Here is a 21,959-nt window from a genome sequence, read left to right on the forward strand (position 1 = left end):
AGGGTGGTTCGTGTCATGGTAATCTTACTCTATTATACATGCTTTCTTACAGACGATGAAACGTACATTCATACATCTTCATTTCTTGCAGGTTGTTCCTCGTGAAACAAATTCGCTTCGAGCGCGATCCTGCATCCTTCGCAAATGAGTGAGTCCCTTCTAATGTTAGTGTACGCCTGTCGGCACAAGCGAAGCCGGGTGATTTACTACGTGTGCATCTTTTTTTTTTCCCCTTGAAATGAAAATAAAAAAATATATAGTCAACCTGCTGATGGCTGGTCCTTTTCATATATTAGTAATTAAAATAATGTAAGAAACATCACCGGTTCGGGAAATATAAAGTGCTGGTAGCTTAAGGGAGTAAATTAAGGCCGCATATAGTCGCTGACCGAGACAGAGACACAGACTGGACACTTACAGAAACATACAGTGAGGACGAGTTGTACCACACAACTAGTCGCTGAGTTCAGAACGTGTTAAAGATCTTCTGTGTTGTTGCAAGAACTATCCGTTATAAATCGGTAGATCGATAGCCTATTAGTAGATAAATGTGCTTGAAGAACCACGCAAATTCTGGGATGTAGTATACTCAAGAATTCCACACAAATGTCGGATTAGAAAAAAGCATTAATTTATGCACTACGTGTCTTTTAAGCATCCATTAATTTGTAGGTCAAGACTACAGCTGAGGGCTGTGAAGTGCCCTGCAAACTAGAACTCTCACTAGAAGCAGCGATTACTCGCAAAGCTGGTCGGTGGTTTAAGATGGCTTGCTGCGTTAATATAGTGCCGGAATTTGTGATAGTTGGCCGGGTGAAGTTATGCCAACTTAGTGCTTGCGGTTGGCGTTCGTTGCTTGGTTTCGGTTTGTTCTACACGTGCTCCTGTTCAAATCGCCGTACTGCTCTCCGCCGCTTATTTCAACTGATTGCGCTGTTTCTTTGTGGGTGGCTGCACAGAGTAGTTGACTAACCTTATATTAAGGTGAACATGGATCACCCTACACCCTATAGTGAATTACCTGACCTTGCTAACGTATGATAAGGTGAAAAAAAAAAAGACACTTGTTCACTTAGCATTCCTTTCATCATAAAGATTTCGCTGTTTTTAAAGGAAACAATATTGCAATATAGAACAATGAAGGAAGAAAAAATGCATTTTTTTTCTGTGCTAAATGCGACAGGAATATCAAATCCAACATGCTTGAGGTGGGTTGGACAGTTGCAAGCGCAACAGGTTCTTTTTTTTTTTTCAATATACACGTAAAGCAGCCTTCGCCATTAGCGGAGATTCTGGGGACGAATTCATAATATGTTTTCCTTCGCAAGTGTTGTTTACCATTGGTCGGTCACCTTGCGAACTAATATGTTGATTGCTATACCGGCTGGCTTCTATAATCTCACGAACAGTTCAAGAGCAAGGACTTTCTTTTTCTCGCGAATGCGGGCCCTGTTTTGTAAATCTCGCTGTTCCTCCGTTCGGGAGAAATTGTTGTCCCGAAAGGGCCCGATTTGGAACCGGATATATTCCAGGACAGGTCTGAACACAATGCCAAATGGCTGGCAGCCCTAACTGTAACGCCGCATGGCGACGTATAGGGGTCACTCCGCGTAGCAAAGGAGTAGCTTAGGGACATGGAGTTCCCCCCAAGAAATTGACACTGGAAAGAGAGAGAAACGAAGAGGGAAATGTAGGGAGGATAACCAAGGACGTGCCCGGTTGGCTACTCCGCACTTGGGGAGGACGAAAGGGGAAGAGATGAAATAAGAGTAATAGACTCAGTCATTCACAGAGTCAGTCGCATGAAACTCTTCCGCTACAGTCTACAGTAGCTCCAACTATATACGGGGGTTCAGTCAGCGCCGGAGTGTTGGGCATTGCATGGATCTCCCTAAACATCGTCCTTCTTGTTTCCAAAGGTTTCGTTACTATGCAAATGGATTGCTTTCGATAAAATGTTGCGTTGCAAATGCAACGATTCCAAGTGGTTGTACATTTGCGCAGATACTTACTGGCCTTCATGCACCAAGACAAATATAAACCGGTAATGTAGAAAAATGAAGCGTCTTAAGATGACGCGTCAATAACGTCTGCAGCCACAGACACGACAATCAGACAGATCTTGTGTATACTAAGCATCATTTTCACAGTAGCTGAGCAATCGCGGTGCCCCCTGTCGAATACAGAGAGAAAAAGGAATGCTCTAGATATTTTTTCTTCGTAAAATCTAAACCCACGGAACCCGCCCTTGCGGCGTGGTGGCCGAACTCAAGAGGACCGGCTGCGCGTTGTCGTCGCCGCTGCCGTCGTTGGTTCGTCGTTGGGGGTGTGGGCGGTGGAGGGGGGAAGGGGCCATCCCCGCCAGCAATATAACGAGGTCGCGAGCTCATAGTGGGCGCGTGCGAGCATGGAACGGGACGGAACGGGCGCCGCGCGGCGTCTGGCGGCCATCTTTCATGCGGTTTCGCCCGCGGTCCGGCCCCCTCATTAGACGCCGAGGAAGAGGAGGACGTACGCGGTAGCCTTATTCCTTTCTAGCGAGCCGTCGTGCCGGCGTCCTGAAACTGCTCGCAAGGCAGTTCAGCGTCGGCAGTCAGTCGGTCCGCCCGCCCGCCCGCCCGCCGCTGCCGGCGGCAGCCAAACAGGCGGGCTCGCTGGCGCTTTGCCGGCGCGTTATGGGAGGAGAGAAGATGGGGAAGCGCGTGTCGTGGAGACCGCCATCTGTTTCGACGTCAGTGACAGCCGCTGCCACGCGCCTATATACCCCACCCTCCGCGTCTAAGCGGCACGTAGCCCCCACCCCCTTCCTAACCGCGCCCTGCGCCGACACACTGTACCGACTCCTGAGACTGCCCCGATATTCGCTTTTCTGTCGGCGGACGCGAAACTTCGGCACAGGTCCCAACTTTTGCGCTTCGCTTGCGCAAACCCGAGCATGCCCGACGAGCAGCCCGATTCGCCGCTGATTTTACTCGAGGAAAGAAAATAAAAGGAGGCGCACAGCCGCAGTACGACAGGGACGGGGAACGCAATACTTGTCTAAGGGGGACAAAAGGTATATTAGTCCACTCGGGTGTAAGCTGACAAAAGCAAGAAAAAGAAAAGCAAACTATGGTTAATAAAGTGTTTCTCTGGGTGGAAGCACGCTCAACACAAATACGAGCAAGGCTTCCTTTCCTTGCGGCGCGGCAAACTATCAAACTTTCTGACTTTGATAGCGTGAATGCTGTTGTCGTTGTTGTTGTTTTCTGGAGGCATGTCGGGAGGGGGGGGGAGTGTCTACAGCCTAAAGGAAAGGATACCACGGCAGAAACAGCCTAAAATATTCGTTCTCAGTGCTTACTTATCCCTTAGTTGTCTGCCACGTCGACTGTTACGTACCTACAAATAACTTTCCTCATATTGAACATGCGTCGAGACACCCTCTCCAAAAACTTCATCGTCTGAACCGCTTCAAGCGTCCTGGGCAAAATACCAGGTGGATTTTTCTGTTTCAGGTCAGTGGCATTGGACGGTAAAACGAAGTACACGGCGTGCACAAATTGCCCGCATACAACCAAGCGGTCTGATCTTTGCCCATCTGGCAACAGACGCTTCTAGAACGAAAGTACTTGAAGCCATCGCGCCTGACACCTGACGTGCGGGAAAAGAAGACAGCACTTTAGAGGATTGTAAATCTCGAAAGCTCCTTCCATTTTCTTCTTCTCTTCTCTCCTTCTACGTGTTCGCTATGGATGCGTCAGCGTTGTGGCACAATTGTGGGCTCGTCCACTTGGTGGGAAATCACGGTGAAACGAGATGCTGGGCGCAGCGGCGACTCAGAGAAGACCTGCGGTCATCAGCATAACAATGATCACGTTTCGGAGCGGGTCAAGCGCGGATTTCGGATTTTGAAACCGAATGCGGTCTGCTACGTCCAAGTTTGCTCTCGTACAGATTATATATCCATATTATCTCTTTTTTTTTTTTGCAGACGTCAGTGTTTTCCATTTTCCTTTTCTCTCTCTCTCGCCTTTTTCCAGCGCGCGCACCAAGCTCCGTTCCTATAGAAAGCGGTCGGTTTGGCACCGTCGCCCACACGGCCTCTTACGCCGAGGTCGCGTTACCCTCCATATCTGAAGGAATGCCACCGACCTAGCATTGCGACGTCGTTGTTTCTTGTGGTTTGCGTATGTTCCCGTACCAAACCAAAAATAAATAAATAAGAAAGAACGCTATTCTTGTGGTAAACCGCTATACTAGCGCTTCTAGAAAACGGTAAGCTTGTCCGGCAGCTCCATCTATGCGGGAGGCGGGGGTATATACCCGATAGAAAACGTATGCAAAACTTCCCCCAGCGAGTGGGGCTGGCCGACCTGCGAGCCTGCTTTTTCGATTCGATCGGAAGAGCTGTGAAGGAGCGCGTGGACGACGTGATCTTGTCGCAGTATTTACATTCGAAAAGGAGGACCGAGAAAGGGACCCGCCAGACTCTCCTTCCGCCTCTTTTGGTTCTTTCTTCGAAGAGGGCTCTTGGAAACTGATAGCCTGCACTTCGTGTACGCTCATGGCGTCTGCAAAGCACGCCCCGGTCACGTGGTGTTGTATCTATCTATCTATCTATCTATCTATCTATCTATCTATCTATCTATCTATCTATCTATCTATCTATCTATCTATCTATCTATCTATCTATCTATCTATCTAAACTTCAGCTGTCGAATATGGTAGACGAAATTCTGGCATTGCTTTCTCCTGTCCGGTAACCTTTATCAGACTGTTTTGCTACCCTCGCTGTCACATGGCTCCTGCCAACCCTCTTGTTCACTCATTCAAACAAGGCCTGGTACAACTTTGTTTTTAATAATAATAATATTTGGGGTTTTACGTGCCAAAACCACTTTCTGATTATGAGGCACGCCGTAGTGGAGGACTTCGGAAATTTTGACCACCTGGGGTTCTTTAACGTGCACCTAAATCTAAGCACACGGGTGTTTTCGCATTTCGCCCCCATCGAAATGCCGGCCGCCGTGGCCGGGATTCGATCCCGCGACCTCGTGCTCAGCAGCCCAACACCATAGCCACTGAGCAACCACGGCGGGTAACTTTGTTTTTCATCACAGTCAGTACAGCTGCAGTTCTCTTGTTTTACAAACGAGTTTACTATTTGTGGTCAATCTGCCATGCCTTTCGCATTCTTCTTTACCGTGTCTTCTTGCTTTCTACATTCAATTTTGCTTTATTGAGCAAGAGTCCAGATCACTAATAGAAAATTACAGAGAAAATTACTTCCTTGAGGCGCAAACCCTATTTATTAATGGTGACTGTCTTGTTTTTCTTTCTTGTGTTTACACTTACGAGCATACCGCTGCAAAGATGCAATAATTTCTTCTTTCGCTACAAGACACATTGCTTGCAGAACTGCTCTGCCTCAAGGTTACCAGTGATGTAGAAACGCTGTGGCTATAAGCGTTATCAAATATGTAGAGCGCCAGATCGTGAAACGAAAGTGAGAAAGGAGGAAATGATGAACGTCGTGCATGAATCGTACGTTCTGTGCGCCTCAAAGGGCAGTCCCAGGGCGGGGTTATAACTCTGCTGAGTGTTCCCACCTTCACTTACCCCTCCCCCTTCCCTCTAGCATCTGACAGTCTCTCTGGGGAGGGAAAGGGGAGTAAGTTCTGGAGTCTCTTCCTTTGGGTCATACACGAAGCGGTGAATCCGCGCACTCTATATACAGACTCGCGCACGGCCGAAAACCGCGGATTAAAATTCGCTGTGGTTATGCATTTTCGTAACCCCCACTGAGCTTCCCTGTTCTTTGAACCTCCCCTACACTACCTCTCTCTCTTTCTCTCTTCCTTTATCCCTGCCCACTCCTTCACGCTATACGTTCCGGCAACTATCGCCGCGAACGGCCGGAGGTGAGGCTTGAACGCGATGCCGTTGCTTACGCCGTCGCTTTTGTGCGTGCCGCGCGCACCTATCCTTCACGCGTGCGCGCTGTTTGCCAAAGGCGTTGCCTGCCACCAACTTCCATCTCCCCACATTTCTTTTTTTTTTCTCTATCCGAGACCTGCCTACCTCCTGCCCGACACCGGGTCGTATAACGTTCTGCGCGACGTTTGTCGACGCCATTTTGATGCTAAGTAGCCTCGTCGTCTGCGCAGCGCGCTGCATTCATACGCGTACCCCGACCCCTCCTCCATTCTTTTGTCGTCTGCAAAGCGCGCGCAGGGAGCGCAGTCGGTATATATACGCATACACATCGCGAGCGCATGAAAGCCTCCCCCCCCCCCCCACACACACACGCACACACCCTCCGTGTTGTTGCCGTTTGTCGCTGTGAATCAATCGCCAGTTCATGATAGAGTTCTAATCGTTTCTGTCTCGCCAGAAGCGAGAACCCTACGGATCGCACGAAGAGTTTTGGGAAGAGGGAGGGGAGGGGGGGGGGAAGCAAAGCAGCAAGCTTGAGCACGCTAGGTTCCCGTCCGCCGCGGTTGGCTGGCTCGTTCGTTTCGTCCGTTTGTGCACAGCAGATTTCAGGCCCTACGCAGCGACCTTCGTCGCGTAAGCGCAACGCAACGGTGGTGGAACAACCGCGAGAAAAACGGTAGCAAATGCGCGATCCTCCTACGTCACGTGTGAAAGCAAAGCGCTCCGAGCCCCATGGCGCGGTGTGTTCGCCAGCGCCCCGTGGCGGCCGACTCACGCTGCGAGCCTTACGCGGCACAACACAGAAGAGAGACGCCCCAGACCACCGGCGCACGAGCGACCTAATGTGCATATGAAAGAGAAGGGTTCGTTTTTGCTTTCGGTTTACGAGCAGCAGCATCAGTGTATGCGGAGCTCACGGAAGAGCGATTTGCGCGCCTGGCGTGTTGTGTGCCCTGCGCGTTCGTTGCGTGTCGTAAAGGACGTCTCTACCATTGCTGATCCATGGTTTATGTGTGCTATAACGTTATTGGATTTTTGTTTTGCTTTGCCTTCGAAGTATTGCGAGCATACTTTTGTCTACACGTCGTCGAGCTGAGGCCGTGAAAATGCTTGAACGTGTCGTGCTTCTATACACTTCACGTGGGGCTGTTAGGGGGGGAAAAGGTAACTTATAGAGAGAAAGTGAGGGAGCCGAAAACGAAAACTGCGTAGTGGAGGGATCGTGGGGCGGGGAAGGTTGCTATAGAGATTTAACTGAAACTGTTATTGGTCGTAAATGCATCTTCTTGAATGCCACGCTACGTGTGACATTCACAGCGTCTTAAACGCTCCGTGTCGTACGTGGCATGACATTTACTATCTGCGGTGTAAAGCACAGGTAAAATAAACCGCGGAAAGGAGCGGTACTTATATTCGAAGCCAAGGCGTGTTCCGACCGTACATTTCCTCTTAAAGTGAATAGTCGCGCCAAGCAGGGGTTAAGTGCAGTCGCGGCCTATGCACCTCAACTTGTGGGCGCCGCAGAAGGTGGGACGTCTCGCATATCTCGTAAACCTTACGTTTGCCATGCAGCGAGGCCGGCGCGTTTCGCGCGCGCCTTGTCACTCTAGAGTGAATGACGAGATCTGTGTCACATAAATAATTCATTTTCACGTTGACATGTCTATATCGACACCCGTGGACGAGATTAGCGTGCTGCGCGGTGTTAAGGCGTTTTAATAAAGGTATTACTTAGTCATGTCAATTTCTATTCTGCCTGATTCAAAAGATTTTTCAGCGGATGCGGGAGCGTATTCGAACGAATGTTAGAAGCCGTTGGGACCTAACGTCGTAAAGAAGTCGAACTGTGTCCTTTATTTTTTTTTCCTTTTTGCTTTTCTTTTTTCAGGCACAATTGTGGATTTCGCTATATTGTGATTCTACTAAGGAGATTAAAAGGTTAAAATAATAAGGAGAAAGGTTTTATATCGCTACAATATTCACGTTGACCCACACGAAAGCTGAAAAGCAGAACCCGTATTTACAAAAAGTTCTAACGCTAGAACTGCTCCTAAGAGCAGATACCAGCCAATCCTAACTTCGGATAGATCAATAGTGAAGGCAGCCGCTCAATGTAGAACAGCACTGAAGAACAATCAGCTTTACGATTTAGCTCCCAGCTAAGTAACACTCACAAAAACGTACACACAAAAAGGTACTGCCGCAGACATTGATATCCTAGAAAAAAAAAGAAAGCCCTGTTCTGACAGAAGTCGATAGCTCGAATTTTCGTAATCAGCGCCTTATTTCGTGAAATTAGAGAAAAACTTTATTGGGAAAAATTGAACTTGAAGTTGTCAAATAAATCCTGTCTTTCACCCGAAAAAAAGGGCATACAAGTAATCGCCAATCAAATGGATGATTCCGAGGTTGTCGTCTTGGAGCAGCAATATTAGCGGGGTCTCCACGTTCTTCACTCTAAATGGCAACAATACCACATGCAGATTGTCGGGCGATAAGGTACAGTGTTAAAAAAAAAATAAACGAAATCGGGGATCAATGCCAACATTTTCGAAATAATCAATCAGTCATCAGTGAAACAATGAAACACTCTATAACTTTCAGTTTACGAGCAGTGCTGGAACAGGGCTTCCCTATAGTGACAATCCATTGGGCAGCACCAAGTTATATAATAATTACAGCACTAAAGCACTTAGTGACATGGCCTCTTCATGGGAAACGAGTTTGATATTGAAGACTTGACATGTTAACTTACGCACCCTCTCATCCTCCTCACTTAATAAAGACTGCCGTAGACCTCACAAATCCTTAGTCTTTGTTAGTGTTGCGACAATTTCGTGTGACAAAGATGTTCAACTAAGTCATTGAACATTTAACTTCACGCGTGTTCCGTTTAGTTGCTCATTTTTATCACTCTAGGTCAGGTCAATGCCCATGAATACTTCTCCTGAGGAATCAGCCGTGATGATAGCTTGAGCCTGGCCGGTGTACTAAGGACACAGACGGGGCTTTTCTGTGCAGAGTAGTTGTGACCTAATGATTTGAAGCACTCATTTCGTCGCTAGCACTCGTTACTCCTCGCAAGACTTCTTTCTTGCAACTTTGTTTGGCAAAATGTTATCTTCAGAAAAAAAAAAGAACACAGGAAAAAAATAGAGCGCACGTTACGATACGGTGAGCTTCTCGTGACCGGCGAGGGAGACAGCGTTCCCTGTTTACAGCTGCTTCATTTCCATAGCATACATATGGATGAGGCTCGGAAATAACCGAGCTTCCTTTTTTTTTTTTTGCACTGCTGTTTTGGTACCGCTTTCAATACTTTCGGTTCACTTTCTGTTTTTAGTACTTTTTCTCATGAAGACTGCACGTTATGCTTTCATAACGTATTGTTCTACTTTTCGTTTCATAAAGGTTTTCTAGCTTAGCTGAAATTTATTTGTCTACTTAGTTTTAAAAAAGCATTTCCTTTTCTTTCATGGTTGTTCCCTGGAAGGCAATTCTTTTATCACCGCTCGACATTATTAGATTTTTCAAAGTCTGGGCACTGTGTCAAGAAAAAATGAGAGAAAGAAGGGGTGGCGGGGCATGAACAAGAAAAAAATCAATCAATAATCGAAAAAAATAAACGATCAAACGCGATTGGAGTGGACCTTTTCTGACTCTCCATTGCAGCTTACGCTGCGGTCGTAAGTATCCATAAAGACACGCTAAACTTCGGTCTAAAGAGATACATTTCAGTTGTAAAAGTTCATGATTTACTTGTATGCCGCACGCTAGAACAGGCACAACTCCAGGTCACTGTGTGGCGAAGGGGTAGCAGCTTGTTGACAGTACTCAACAAAACGCAAGTTCGAGAGCTCTGTCACGCGTCACTTTTTGTCGGCCGTTAGTTTGCCCCAACACTGCGCCCAAAAGCACAGGCTCTGCGACTTTATAGATCCTTACTAGAGGCGCCAATATCTTGCAACGAAGCACAAGACAGAAGGCCATGTGGGCATGTGATCTGTGCCATGCGCGCGCCTGGGGGTATACGCGCCACAATTTTGCCGGCAAGGTCTGGTCGACATGTCCCGCTGCCATTCCCGGCGTGAGTTAACTTCCTTCCTCTAAGAATGACCCAGCTGCAATAGGATAAAATGTCGCCTGGTTTACGCTGAAAGCAGGCTTCTCCTCATTTTGAACCTTATGCAGGAGAAGACCTACCTACAAACAAAGGAAAAGTGACAGGATAGTGGAAAATTGCATAGCAGCTCGGCCGATTTCCGCAAAACGCCTTTCACAGTTTCTGTCCACTATGTACCATCAATCCGGTGAGCTTCCCGTTAAGACACCGATCACTATCAGGAGTGGCAGGTGGCTGAACTCAAGCACATCTGGAAACCCTCACGTAGAAAAAGTTTTGTGTGTACGGGCTCTGGTTTGATCATCGCCTACATGCACAGCAAGCGACGTGATAAAATGGCGGGATGAGTGGAAGTGCGAGAACCATTCAAACCCCACATTGTCCTCAAATTGTAAGCAAGTTTATAAAGCAAATGTTAACGTTGCTTATGTTGTTTTTGTTGTTGCAGCAGAAAAAACGGGTCTGTGTTTGTTAAAACCCGCCTTATTTTCCCTGTGTGTGTGGTTTGATCTTTATCGCTGCAGCTGCAATATTCCCTTCCGTGTTCCCAAACGCCAAATGTACACAGCATAACATTGCTCATTTACTTCGTTGTCACGTTGTGAAAATCCCCTTTGAAACAGAGGTGGTAGTACAGACCATCAAGCTCGCTCATTTAGCCTTTATAGCTGGTTTGAACATATGCATGCTAGATTCTGCCAAAAATAGGCATACACAAACGTGACGACATCACAGTGCGTCATGTCACGTACATACCATTTTCTTTGAACTTCCTTTTAGTATACTCATGCTATGCCTTCTTTTTTTCATTGCCTTTGCACATTATGCTTTAAAGCGTGCTCGTTAATATATATATATATATATATATATATATATATATATATATATATATATATATATATATATATATTCAAAACATTACATATTCACTAAATCAAAGAACATGTCGGCGAATCGCTTATATGAGAATCGGTGGTAAGCGAAGCCTTCTTCGATGCTTGCGCAAATATTATGCAAATATAACGGTAATAACGTGGAAGTATACAGGCAAATTATCTGCGAAAAAGGAATCCACCATGGTTTTTATAATGTAGGAGCGCGTAAGACGCGGCATTGCGATTAACCCACTCATACAGATTCCGAAAGGTCAACCCTATGCGCTTCTCGCTTTTAATTGATCAATGGCTGCATCGTTTCTTCGAAGTCTTGACGATGACTCATGGTAGGTTTGGCAGTTAGTTGTGCGATGATAAAAGGCTATAAAAGCAGGCTTTGGTCCGAAACCTGACTGACTGGTACGCTCCTCTTTTAATTTGCGCACAAAGCAATTTACGATGCCTATTGTTTCATATTTTCTTACGCGACAATTTCTTCTATAGCCACCATCTTCTGAAGCATCAAAGCGACTCATAACATTCTAGGGGAAGTTTGGTCCTTGAACAGCGCGTAAGGAAGGGAACGATAAAACAATAAAAACCCCAGATGACAAGGGTACGTACTGATGCGTGTGCTCATTACGACCCATAACATCATCTTTACTGGCGCAGCTCCTCTTTTCCCTACAGCGCCATCGCATGCGTGAGACTGCGCGCTGTTTCTGACACCCGAGCGTTTTGTTCAGTGCGTCGGGAACAAAGTAGGAGAAAAGGAAAAACTGGAAATGGGAGGCGAACTTCGGCGTGTACGGTAGGCGTGAGCTAATATTTCATCCGCCTCCTCGCGTCAGCCCTCCCTGGATATTTTTTTTTCACGGCTATAGCACTTCGTAGCAGATGACGGCTTCGGCCTTCGCTGGTCCCTCTTACTTGTCTGACCGACGCCTGTAGTATGCCGCAACCGCCAAAGATCAAGCGAATGCCGAAACAAGAAACGCAGCAGCGGCGGCGGCGGGTGGCGACGAATGCATGAGGCGCGAGAAACTTAGCCGCGCCGGCAGCGCCGGCGCAGCTACGGTAACGAAGAGACCAAGCGAACAGACGCAGCAACAAAATTGGGAGACTGAGCTCCAGCCGATGCCGCCAAGATCTGGCCCGTGCGCGTCGGGAGAGACTTTCGGAGCGGCTCCTTCCTTCAGAAACGAAGCAGGTTCGGGCTTGGGCCGCGTTGCTTCTTCTACCGCTTCGTTGCTCGTCGCCGCTTCTGACGCATGTCGATCTCTCAAGCTTCTTTCCGTTTAGCCTCCCTTCTACATCTCTTCCCACAACCTCTCTCTCTCTCTCTTCACCCCGTCTTTCCGATTTCTTGCTTCGCATCCTTTCTCAGATGATTTCTTTTTATCTCTTCCTACATTTCCCGCGCAGTTTCTTTCTTCATTGTTGTTTGCCCCGGCCACATAGCCCCGGCGCACCTCTCTCCGTCTGAAGACGGATGCATAAGGGCGAAATATGATTGGTCGGCAACCACCACCAATCAAAATCCTTCTCCCGGAGTGGTGTGCTGCCTCTTCTTTCTGGCAATGTCTTCTCCCCTTTCCTTTCGCGTGAGGTTTCCTGCGACTTCCTCGCTCTTTCTATACATCATTCTTTCTTTCTATAGTGCCCTTCTGTTGCGTACATAGTGTTTTCGTTTCGCTGCGACCGACGTCGCAGCGGATCCTCTACTACATGCTTGCGACTCGCCTCTACGCAAGCGGGCCGAGAGATAGGAAAGAAAGGAAGGAGCGTAGGCGATGACGAAAGAGCTACCCGCGAGTTGGCGCGGAGGAAAGAGCGTCTGCGCAGTGTTGGTGTTTCGGGAGGACGGAGGGGGGGGGGGGGGGCGGCGGAGGGGAGGTAGTGCAGGAGGCTGTGCCGTGTTTGATTTACGCCTTTGTCGAGTTCGCTCTCGCTTCTGTAAAGAGTTCGGGCTCTCCAATGGCGTACACGCACTTAATAAGCTTCTGAGCGGTGGACCCATAGCCAGCGGTAAGCCTTCTGGGGCGAAAAGCGCGAAGAGTAAAATCTTCGTGTTCAACTTGTTCTCGCCTGTAAAAAGCATTACGTCTCGCATGTTCCTTTGTGTCGGCCCTCCAGAAGAAATGAACCTAATGCTCTTCTTTCTTTCGTTCACTTCCTATTTCTTTCTCTCTCTCTTTCTTTCTTTCTTTCTTTCTTCGCTGATCCACTGCTTCACTTATAGACCAGAAGTCCATGTAGTTCACCGCGGCAACATATGTGACTGCTGCACACTTTTCATTCTTTTTTCTAGCAATGAAGACCGGACATTGTCATATTGTTCACGTTTATTCTGCAATAACTGTGTTATCTAATAATGCTAGAAGTTTTTTGTGGTATTTCTAAGCACAGGGGAATGTCACAAGCCGACGTGGCACTGTATTTAACGCCAACTAGTGGAGCACCGGAGTGTTCTGGTAGTAGAGTATTTATTTTACCACAACAATACATTTGCGCACATGAGTGGTGAACATGGAGAAGTTCATATTTAATAGGAAGCATCCGGCTCCATTACTGGAACGAGGCAGTTAGGAAGTGTTAAGTCCTGTGGAGCGTCCAGCGAGTTCCAACTGCAGGTGACAACACGCGTAACGGCCACCCCATCACGCAGACACCTGGGCACAACGTGTTCCACCTTAGTAATGTGACGGGGTACGGAGCAGACGCGCAGCGGGATGAGCACTCAATGGTACTGCCGGAGGGAGCTTGTATAGGCGCGGAATAGGATTAGCAATAAATTAGTTGAGAGGGGAGGAGGAGGGGGGGAGACAAAACGTCCTAACTGGGTAGAGAGTTTGCCTGCTGGTCAGTAACGTTTGTAGTGTTCGCAGCATGACCCTGAATATATTGTGCACTATCTGGATTGAGAGTGCACATCGTCCACCATGCTTGCTTCAATTTTTGTGAACATTTACGAACGCTCTCACGGCCGCTAAACAATCTGTAAAACATGTGGACGTGTGACAGTAGGCAGTTTAAAGATAACAGTTTCTACACAGTCGGGGATAGCTAAGTGTTCTATTACCTGAAGTGTGGCTTCCTGACATATGCGGCGTTGATGGCGTAATGTGTTTGGACGAGAAATGATATTACTGAACCATCTGGTAAGGCATTAGTACTTGCATATGTACATAACAGGTACTATACCGTTGTGAGCCGGTGATCAAAAGCTCGTTGGTGGTAACTTTCGGTTTTGCCGCGTCACGATTTGCCACTTTGCCAAAAAGAAAAATTTAGATTACGCACATGTATTCCCCCTTCACGCCTATTGTTCAGAATCGCAACGACAAGCGCACAAAATTGCTAAAATGTACACCAATCACGCGTGACCCGGAAGAATATTTCGCGCGGCCGGTTCTTATTGAAGCTTGCTCTGCGCATGCGCCGTGGAGCACGCCCGTTCACTAAATGATGATTGTAGGATACAGCGGCTTAGCGTACACGCTGATGACTCCTGGGAGAACAAATGTCAAAGGTGCACAAGGTACTTTGCTCACCACAAGCGGCGGTTCTCAATAGGCACTACCCATTAAATTATGCGACTCAACGCCGCTAAGCAACTAACGGGTTATGAGACATGCCGCAGTGGAAGTCTCCGGATTACGTTAGACCATCTGGGGTTCTTTAACGCGCACTCAGAGCATCGCACATGAACATTTTTGCATTGCACTGCCGTTGAAATGCAACAGCCGCGGCCTGGAATTGAATCCGATACCTAGCGTATCGCAGCTGAGCCACGGTCACTGGGTGAACGTGGACTTATAGGCAGTATATGTAAGCTACATGTGTTGTTATACAAGTTCCTTGCAGAACCACTGCGGTTTCACTTACCTCTTCTTCCTTTTAGTTTTTTTTTTTTTTTAGACGAGGCCGTTTGCAAACATCGCGAAGTCAGTAAAATGTCGGCCAGAGCTATCGTTTCAAAATAAGGAAAAGAAAGGAACGAGAGGAACTGCTCTGGAAGCTGCCGTGCACATTCAACAAGTCCACTGTCCGGTCTTCAGGTGAATGCCTTACAAAACCGCGTTATGTTCACCTCCGCATATGCTACCACATCTGTCAGAAGTTTGTTGAACTCTCACTCGTATTTGCCGTGTTTGGCGTACACACACAAACCCTTTCATCCGCTGACTACACAGTTGCTTCCCGCCGTTTTGCTTTGAGGCATCCGAAACTCTTGCGGAGTCGCAGCTTATGGGGCGGGCGGCTCCGATTTCTAGTTTTCCCCTCATTGTCTGTGTTTAACGCACTGGCACTGCTCGAAAAGGGGGGCAGAAGAGGACGCTTCTTTCCCACAGAGCTTCGCGTCAAACTCGACGCGAAGTGTCGGCCCCGTTTCTTTTGAGAGGCGTGATCCCCTTCTCCGGCCACAACCCGCCCCCGCGCGGGCTACACGCCGAAAGACGCCGCGTGTTTTCAAGCACGGACAAGTAAGAGCGCGTGCACAGCGTCGAAGCCATTCACGGGAACAGGAGGAACAAACTTGAAACGCTGTATCACCCGCTGTCCTCACACGAGTCGGTGCAGACGTTTCCGAAGAGGAGTGTACTTTTTCCGGATCTGGCGCACTCCGTCCTTCTTCGCACCACGTATTCAGATTCACTCGGTTCTTCTGTGGCGTTCAGTGTGGCATTCATTCAGCTCAAACGACCAGCACTGAAAGTCCGAGAGGAAACGCGCAGAGGGATGCGACGACGTCGTAAGCGCGCAGCTTGTGTGACTCCTTTTTTTTTTCTTTCCTCTGTGCCCTTCGGAGTGTACGTTTTTGTTCGTGGAGTTGGAGGCGTCGTGGCAATCCAGACTGCGTCTACAGTGAGCTCACTTTCTTCGCAGCATCTTAGCGGAACACAAAGATAGAGACGAGATCAAGGCAGGGTAACGAATCGCTACAACAGCAGCATAGCAACAACGACGACAGCAGTTCACATCTAGTATGATACACGCAGTAACGGAAGGATATTTCTTCAATTAGACGAGCTCGGCGACACGTTTGCACTTGGGCGATCGCTCGTCTAAACGTTGTTTTTGTACGATGCTGTTGAAATCATGTGAAAACAGTCTGAATAGTACACATGTCATGTACCCGAAGTTCGGTGTCGCGTTGCCCACCACAACTGAGACACATCGACTGCATGGGCACTGTCGTTGCCATTCCGGAATGGATACTTTCTTTATGAATCCCATACCGATATAACTCCTTCATCCTTCCTGTTCAACACTGCACATTCAACTCCCTTTCTGGCAGCATACTCCTTCGAGTACGATGGTCTGAGTTGCAAGCGTGATTTCTTTTTTCTCTGCAATCAAACGTTACTATGGAATGTAAGCGTGCGCTTCAAGAGATGGACAAAGAGGCGCTATACGTTGTCTAGTCTTTGAGGTCGGCTATATGCTGCGGATGGGGATAATTCTTAAGGTTCGTGTTTGGGCATGCAGGTTGCCTCCTGAACTTATTCCCCACTTGGATGTTCACAGGATGATTCAAGACCGCATACGGCTTTTTCTTTTCTTTTTTTTTTTTTAAAGCAGCGGGGGTCTGCTGCACGCTGGTCTAGTTTTAGATTTTCCACAATGTTTCGACAAGGGAACTTGTCTTCGTCAGGGCACATACGACCATGTAGTGTACGATGGCCCATACGATGCTTGCACACAATCTATTTGTCCCTTGTTAGGACGCCACTCTGCCGTTTTTCTTGTACACCTAAAAGCATAACTGTGCTGTCTCCACGTGGCCATCAAGATCTTCACGCCCCAAATGCTTGCACGTGGAGTACCACCAACCGTTTCATTTTTTTATTCATTTTTGCCGCTACCTGGTTCACTCGCGCATATCGACGCGGCGCAACCAAACGCCACGCGTTCCAAAATAAACGGCTAGTTTTAGTTTTGGTTGCACTTACGCTTTTGCTTGTGAGTGTTGGACTTCGCGCAGTTTTGTTTCAGCGTGCCCCGAAACGGCATGTTTGCGCCAGAACGTGCTTAGCTTTTATGGGCGCCATTAGCAGCGTAACACAAAGGAGCCAGCGTTCATACCGCAGCGAGCGCCATCACTCAGGAATGCAGCCACCATGCATCAGTACCACGCTGGTGCTACTCAAATCGCAGGGTCATCCTTTATGTGATACACTCTCGCTCCGCGCCGCTGCACATTTTCGATCTTTATTTTGATGATTTCTTAACTATTAGAAGCCTCGACAACTTGCTGAACTTGGCCCGTTTATTTAGAAAAAAATAAACAACGCGAAACAGAACAAACGCATTAGGCGCGCGGGGCCGAGCCCTGGCTCTTCTCTGGAGTGGGACGTGTGATTGTGAGTTTGTGAGTTGCTTTTGCTATCTTATCGCCCAGTCTATTGTTTTTTGTGTACTGTTGGTTTGTGTCTGCAGTGCTCCCGTTTTACTTTCCTTGGGCCTCTCCCCCCTCCCCCCCCCCCCACGCGCACATCTTTTTGTGTGTGCGTGCGTGTCACTGCTCGCGCTTTACTCCAAGTCTCGAAGCGGGTGGCGACGTTAGGCGCCCCCGAAAGCTCGTAGGGTTAGTTCTGCAGTGGCGGGGGCATCGCTGCCCGCTGAATTACAATCAAGTCGTGGGCGACCCCCGCGGATCGTTCCGCGAATACTGATTTACTCAAGGCCGACAATTAGCGAGAGTGCGCAAGGGCCCGTCGCTGCCGCTTGTAGTACGTAGGCTGGCCGAGAGAGTGCGTCCGCGTGTACGGGCCGCACTGCCCAAAACGGCGCCGTCTCATTCCCTCCTGCACACCTCTCTTCCCTTGCTCGACGCCGACCGAGGCGGCCGCACCCTCAGCCCGTTGTGTTCCGACGCCTTGCGCTGACCGCTCCGTGGCAGCACTGCAGCGAACGTTTCATTCGCGTAGGTGGTTCATTCGAAATGTATTCGGTATTCTGCGTTGCTTATTTTCAAACGTTTCCAAAGGCGGAAGCGTTTAGCACTGCGTCAGGCACCTTGAGAACAGATTGATTTTGAATCTTTAATGTAGTTTGGCAGACGCTTTTTTTTTTATTGAGTGTGAACAACGATAGTTTGGGAAGTTTGGCTACTGAATAGCCCGCTATCCAAAGCCGTATACTATAGCTAAAGATGCGTTGTTGACAGTTGTTTGTTAACGCTTACAGCACCGCGTCAGCACTTGAGTAAAGAGTAACATAAGCATACGCTGAGTTCAGTTTCAAACGTAGCCCATGTTTACAAAGCAATAGAGTGCGCCAGAATGGTGCATTCAAACAGATACTGACTGATCGTATCAGCACCAGACTTGAAGGCTAGGCAAATGGGTACAAGTGACTAGGTCCAAACCCGCTACGTAGAGACATTACCGGCAAAGCTGCATTTGTTGGATTTATGCACGCCTTTCAGCCATCTTTCTCATGCAGTTCCACTACCGTTTCGAGATCATTTAAATAATTTTCAGTGCTTACATAGCGCTTACTCCAAATGAATATTTCTACAATACGTAGGTTAAACTATGAGGAGGAGGAGGAGGAGGAGGCGGAGGAGGAGGAGGAGGAGGAGGGTGTCACTTCATGATCTGTCAGTGCGATAAATAGACAAAGGCGAAAAAGAAGAGTCGATCACAGACGCTGTTGAGCAATATACTGCTGGACTAGTGAGGTCAAAGATTTAGAACACACGCACAAAAGAAAAGAATCGCCTGAACTTGTAATGTACTGCACAAGTAGCGAGAATTTGGCGAGTAGGAATATGTTCATGATTGGAAATGAAGAGACGATCACAGTTTGATTGCAGAAAGCCAGGCAGGCTGAGAAATAGGTGCTCTGCAGCGGCCAGAGGACACTGGCTCTTTTTTTTTTTTTTTACCCTACCAGTGTCGCCGACGCCAGCCGCTGTGGGGCTGCGAAGAAAATGAAACGATCTTCTAAACAGGGACACTTGTCTGTGTGCATGCCGAGATTTGCCCGGTCCAAAGCCCTCACCTGGAAATGCTCGTGCTACCGTGTCCGAGCGCGACCCCTGCCTCGCAATATACAATCCTAAGCGTGTCATCGCACATCTGAATCACGTCCCTGCTATATTGTCTCCTCAGACCTCTAGGCTGTGAGGTTTGGCGCGGCATGCAACTGTCAAGTGTAAAAAAAAATAGAAAAAAAAAGCTTGCGCTCAAATTTTCTATAGCTTGCTCTGGCCTACTGCTCTACACTGGGGAAGAGGGACAGAGAAGAAAAGGTTTGACGAGCGATGGTGACGAACAGAAGGCATCTCCAACGCCATGCGTCTAGTCCGGTGGTGTTTAAACGAGCCTTACGATAATGGTCGCGTTGTTGGCGTCCAAGAAGCATTGGCGTCATTGGATAGCGGTCTGCCATCGACGCGTGCATTCGAAAAGACCAGCTTCTGTCGTCCTCACGCGTGCTCAGGACAAACGCAAAACGAGTGTTCAAGTGTTCCTCGCCTGAGTAAAAGACCACCCTGCCGGAGTGAGAAGAAAATGGTTTTGAACAAAGGGTCTCGCTCTTTAAAAAACTCACTCCACGATGGTCGCAAAAAAAAATGGAAAGAAAGAAAGGAAAGAAACGGAAGAAAGAGCCAAGCTAGGAAAACTATGCTTCTTTCAACCATGAGTGCTGTCGAGATTGACGAGGCAAACGGAGATCTGGTCGACAAGGGCATCCGGGCCGTGGACGGCACAAACCAATCCGGTGGGGTCTAAGCGCCGCTTCGTCTTGTGTTTAGCTTGGTTTTCAGACTGCATTTGTTTAAGCCGAGGAGCAGGGGGGCAACGAGCACGATGTGTGTTTTAGAAAGGATTTGACAGGCCGTGCAGAGGATTCGTTCTCGGCTTTGTCCTCGCCTTACGCTCCGCTGGAGCAGGGGCTCCTCGGCGATGCAATCTAAAAGTGATTTGGGGTTTGGGAACTGCGCAACCGACTCTCAGCGCGAGATGGAAGCGACCCGCTGAAGTGTAAGCCGCGTGTGTTGGACGTTGTTTTGTGATCACCGTGACGCAATGTTTGGGAGGAAGAAATCTGAGATACGAGGGCAATTTGCTCGTGCCGTTCGTCGGCGTTATCTGAATCTGAATGCTTAGGCGGGACGATGCCAAGCAGCGGTCATATTCCGAGCTTTCGCCTTATTCTGCTGCAATAAGCCGCATCTTTGTTCTATGCTGTAGCGAAAGAACAGCGGTAAATACCGCATTTCACATCTAGGGTGCAATTCGTGACGTATTAAGCTCCTCATCCGTATACTGCCCTCACCTCAGCACTTGAGAAACATTGCTCCTCGCCTTGTCAGAAGGTTGTAACGCTGTTTATTTCTGATGCATAAAGTGCAAGGCATTGATGCCCACGTACATTATTAGCACGGACAGCCAGGAGCGCCTTTCTACGCTTTATAGGGACACCTGGATTGTGTGACAGGCAGTGACCACTAATGTGACCTTCTTGTGGTGTGGCGTATGGGCCCCATAATGCTTTATCTCCTTTTTGCCACTCCCCTTGTGTTTCAATCCATTTAGTCGCTTTGCGTAGTGCAGGACACCCAAGAAAAACCTGCCGTGGGTAGCTTTCCTTCCTTTCTTTTTTATATACCGTCTGTCTCTTTTTTTTTCATATAGAGAATACTCGAGCAAGCTTGCATGTTATATAGATAGTTGCAAAATATAAAACAACTAAATATAAATCAGCTTTAATATTTCATACTGTAGCGTAAGTGTTAGCTATATAGACATCTCTCGTGAGCATATTATTGACCGGACTGCCGATGTATGTACATAACCTACTACGCAGGTGGCGCTGCCGTAAATTTGTGGAACACAGTACATAGACATTCTGCTTAATATGAGTTGCGTGGCTGAGTAACTTAGGCACTGGTATCCAAACATAAATAAACCAGGAGTGGCCAAGCCACTAGCAACCAAGCATGGAGGTATAAGTAGTTCAAATCGCAGTGCTTTGGTCTTTTAAATTGAATTAAATTTTTTGTACTGCTTATCTCTATCAATGTGTGCTGCCTTTTACACCCTGAAAACAAGGGCAATAAATTTTACAGACATCTTTCACTTTATCCTTATTACCCGACTACTCAGTAACAGATCTCGTTTCTTGAGTTCCGAAGCACAATTTAATGTTCGATTTATCGAAGCACCAATAAGTTAGCACGAAATGTGTATCTCTTCAAGTAGCCCAAGTAGATATTTCTAAAATCTTAAGCTACTGTATATTGCCGCGCCGTACATCCTCCTTCGCATTGCCGCACTTCCTTACATTTATTTAATTCTCGTTTGCTGATATCAGCGTGGTTATTATTGCTGCCTTGCTGCATCTCCCAGCAAAAATAGCTTATATATATTTTGGATCCATTTGAGAAGTCTTATCAAAGTACCTAGTATAATAGACCGATACGTCCCCGACGTTTGTATTTCCTTCGCACCTCACTTTCTTCAAATGCAGTCCCTTCCCTTTCTTGTCACTCTCTTCTCGGATCTCGTGGCAATACTGGTTCTTCGCTGAGCTAGCTGCTTCCGATTCTTTCGCGCTCACATGCGCGACGCCTTAAACTGTGCCGCTTCCGTTGCGCGCCGTTTCTACTTTCTCCGAAACTGGGTGTCAACCTTATGTCCTCCTTGTCTGCTTTCAGTTCGCTCGCATTCTTTCTGTTCCCTTTTTTTTCTTGCCTTTTTCACGCTCTGAAAGAAGAAAAAATAAACAGGCAAACGGAAACTCGTTCCCTTTATTTCCCTTTGTAGAGCAGAAGAAAATAAACTTTTTTTCCCCAATCTCGTCAGCCCTTTCCTTATTGTCGCCTCGTCGCCCCGTCCAATCATCTTGAGTCTATTCCCTGGTTCTTGCTGCTCCTGTAGTTCGAATCTTCGCTCGTTTTATTCCAACTTCTTTAGGAAAACGTGGATCATTTCGAGTCTTGTTCCGGTACTCTACAACCGTCTCTGTTTGCACTCCGAAATTGAACTATTCCGTCTCGCTCTGCTGTATTTCTGCTTGTACAC

The 21,959-nt window shown here is 47.7% G+C and overlaps 1 long non-coding RNA gene across 1 annotated transcript in view; it reads left to right on the forward strand.

Moving 5' to 3' along the window:
* LOC142585245 (uncharacterized) overlaps positions 1-21,959 on the forward strand; it is a 157,411-nt gene that overhangs the window by 89,849 nt on the left and 45,603 nt on the right. The window contains exon 2 of the long non-coding RNA XR_012829059.1: positions 92-148. This is a non-coding gene — a long non-coding RNA (uncharacterized LOC142585245). The remainder of the gene's footprint in view (positions 1-91; positions 149-21,959) is intronic.

This window comes from Dermacentor variabilis, chromosome 6 (genome assembly GCF_050947875.1).
Source record: "Dermacentor variabilis isolate Ectoservices chromosome 6, ASM5094787v1, whole genome shotgun sequence".
Lineage (NCBI taxonomy): Eukaryota > Metazoa > Arthropoda > Arachnida > Ixodida > Ixodidae > Dermacentor > Dermacentor variabilis.